We start from the raw sequence: 3,736 nt of genomic DNA, 5'->3' as shown, positions 1-3,736 counted from the left end.
GGCGGGGCCTGACGGAGAGGCCGGTCGAGGGGCGGGGCCTGTCCGAAGGGGGCGGTCGAAGGGGCGGGGCCTCTCGGGGAGGAAGGGCCCGGAGGTAAAGCCCCGTGGACCGCCCCCGCTGCTCTGGTCACAGGGTCGCTGCTGAGCTCTAGCGGATGAAGCGCCCTCTCTGATCAACCGGCTCCTTCCAAGTGCTATCGTCACCCTTTAAGTTCTCCGCTTTTTCCTACCCTCGGTTTAGGGAGACCGTTTTCTCCCAGTCACCCACAGTTTTTTTTACTGTGGTAAAACATACGTTAACAGAATTCACTTGAAGCATAATAGTTAAGTGGTATTAACTGCATTCGTAGCGCCGTGCAGCCACCAGCACAGCTGGCATCTTGTGAGCCGGCCGCTCTGCTCCCAGCAAACCCTTCCCCAGGGGTGCGCCTCGGCTCTGTGTCTTCATGGACTTGACTCACATCCGTGGAGTCATACAGTGTTTGTTCTTTTGTGACCGGCCCATGTCCTCAAGGTTCGCGCACGTGTAGTGGGCCCCAGGACTTCCTTCCTTGTCAAGACTGATGATGCTCTGTCCTATGTCGGGACCGCGTTTGGTGTATCCACTCATCCTTTGGTGGATACGCCAGGGTTTTTAACATTGTGGACGTTTCTACCCTCAAGGCTGTCTGAACCCTGTGCTCTTGCTTCTGAGAACCATCAGTTCACTGAACAAATATGGTGGGCCTGTTGTGTGCCAGGCTCTGCTGTGGCCTCTGAGCCCTGGTCTGTGCCCTTTGAGCAGGACAGACAGGCCTCTGACAAAAAGAAGCAGGACTCACCAAGCTGCAGAGTGTCCTTTGGGGATAGGGTTAGGAAGACAAAGAAAGCCAGGCCACAGGATGGACAGTGCGTAGTCTGGGGGAAGGTTCTATGGAGAGCTGGCCCACATGAAGAGGGGAGGCTGGCACTCCAGGACCCTGACCCTCTTCTGCCTCCAGAAGTCTGGAAGTGGCTGCATGAGGGTCCAAGGGTCCAGGGCCTGGGAGTGGCAGGCGGCTCTGTCCTCTCCCCAGTGCAATGGCTGCCCCAGTGACCCTCTGAGAGGCCATTTGATGTCCACCCCCTTCTACACTGTGTTTTCATCTTCGACCATGTGGATTGTTACAAACGACTTCCCTATTTACTGGGAAAATATGCCTTCCTAAAACCTTTCTTCTAGGACTGCATAAAATGGGAATTCTCCCTTTGGTATCTGACAGCTCTTCAAGCATTAGAAGGAACTTCCCATTCCCCTTGAATCTCCTGCTGGAGGACACACGAGCCCCTTCCCTTATATGTTAACAGCCACGTGAGTGCCGGGCCCCATTCCAAGGGGCCTCTCTCCTCCGGGTGTACGACAGCTTTTTCAAATGTGACACCAGAGGGGACACAGTACCCTGAATGTGGCCAAAACCTAACTTGGAGCCTCAGTTAATATGAATGCTGCTAAGGACACACAGTTTTGTCTCTTCTTGATTTGCAAGACTAGCTTTATTTTTTTTTAAAGATTTTATTTATTTATTCAACAGAGATAGAGACAGCCAGTGAGAGAGGGAACACAAGCAGGAGGAGTGGGAAAGGAAGAAGCAGGTTCATAGCGGAGGAGCCTGATGTGGGGCTCGATCCCATAACGCCGGGATCACGCCCTGAGCCAAAGGCAGACGCTTAACCACTGTGCCACCCAGGCGCCCCGCAAGACTAGCTTTAAAAAGAAAAAGCTGCCACTTCTTTGCCTACAAGTGTTCTTCTGACTGTAGAAAATACTGAGGAACTTTCATAATCAATTGAAACCTTTCATCATCCAAATGTTCAGTGTTAATCCCTGTTAATTGTTTGGTCTGTTTTCTCCCAGATGGTTCTCTGTGTATTTTTGCAGTTTGGAGAGTATAGCATTTACGTGATTTTGCATCCTTCTTCCTTCACTCTATCCACAGAAACGTTTCCCTTCTTATAACTGATCCTCCTAAAATAAATGTGAAGATGTACGTGCAAGGACGTTTGCTGTGGCCTTACCCGGGATGTTGAAACACTAGACTCAAGCTGTATTCGTTCATTCAAAACATTTTGTTGAACGTCTGCCACTGGCCATTGTTCTCAGCTGAAAACATGGCAGCCAGCAAAACAGAAAAAAAAAAAAAATCCAGCCGGCGCAGAGCTTCCAGCAGTAAGCTCATAGTTCGACTCTCATGGGTAGCAGTTACGTCTAATACCTCCACAGGCTGGGACTCATGCAGCACCCACATCACTTTTTTGGAGATATTTAGTGGTATGAGAAGACATTCAGGATTTGCTAAGTGAAAAACAGGATACAGTGTTGTATGATGCCAACATGGTTTTTTTCTTTTTTTTTTTTTTTAAGATTTTATTTACTTATTTGAGAGCGAGATCGTGAGAGAGAGATCATGAGCAGGTGGGAAGGGCAGAAGGAGAAGCAGCTTTCCTGCTGAGCAGAGAGCCGGATGTGGGACTCGACCCTGAGATCCTGGGATCATGACCTGAGCCAAAGGCAGATGCTTCACCGACTGAGCCACCCAGGAGCCCAGCCAACGTAGTTTCCAAAAACAACAACAACAACAACAAAAACCTTTATGGAGCATAAGCTCTTCCTCCAGGCCACGAATTCATCCGGAGTGGAGGAAAGTACCTTTACAGTAAAGATGTCGGTCAGACCAAGCCAGCATCACCGAGCGTGTGGAGCGGCTGTGCCCTTGGTGAGATGGTAGGAAAAGGGACACAGAGACCCCCCCCCCACCAGCCCTACACCCCGTGGCAGTGACAACCAGAAATGTTTCACCTGGATCTAATCATGACAAATCCACACACGGGTCAGCTTCAGAGCTGGCCTGGACTCAGAAACCTCCAGAAAACTGGCCTGGGGGAACGGTCACAGGAGACCCGAGAGCCCTGGTTGGGCAAGGCGGCCCTGCGTCCCAGCAGGCTGGTGGCAGGCTGGGGGTGCTGTGCTAGCATGGCGTGGGGGTGGGTGCCCGAGGGTGAAGCCATGGGGACTTGGGAGGCTGCCCTGGTTCGCTGGAGGCCACCCAGGAGCAGGACGCAGGGGGGCAGCGCCCCAGCTGGCAGCTAGGGCTCTGGCAGTTAAACCGAGCTAGAAATAAAGGCTCAGAGTCTTTTCAAAGGTATGAGGAAACGACATGATGGAAATGCATTATCTGTAAATCTGGCAAAAACTATTTAAAATTCTTTAAAACACTGTTGATGACCGCCTCCTTTACAGGTGTATTATGGTTTACGTCGTAGGCAATAGGGACCCCAACAACCAGGGCGGGGTGGGCCGGTCACGGGGGCATTCGTGGGTCCACGAGGCTGCGCTGAAGGAACCACGCCAGGAGCCCCATCAGACTCGGGGTGACGGGGAGCTGCCGTGGGGCGCGGTGGCGCAGGAGAGCCGTGTCTCCCAGGGACACTGACACAGGGAGAGGGGACCGAGCTTCTTCTTCCCAAGGTTCTCCTTGGCCCCTGGCGAGGTGGGGCTGGCAGGGCCTGGGTGGCTAGTTCCGGTGCCTCCACAGGATGGTCATGGCGATGGGGGTGGGCAGCAGGTTAGGGATTGGCTCCCTGCGCAAAGTGCTGTCTTCTTTGTGCGGGGATCCTGGACGCCTCAGTTTGCGCCTGAGAAAACCTGCCCAGGCCCCACCCAGGCTTCTTGGGCCCCACCCACCCCAGGACCCACCCCCAGACCCCACCCCACGCCCAC

This window comes from Ailuropoda melanoleuca, chromosome 1, assembly GCF_002007445.2.
Source record: "Ailuropoda melanoleuca isolate Jingjing chromosome 1, ASM200744v2, whole genome shotgun sequence".
Taxonomy (NCBI): Eukaryota; Metazoa; Chordata; class Mammalia; order Carnivora; family Ursidae; genus Ailuropoda; species Ailuropoda melanoleuca.
Note: the sequence above shows the minus strand (reverse complement) of the source record.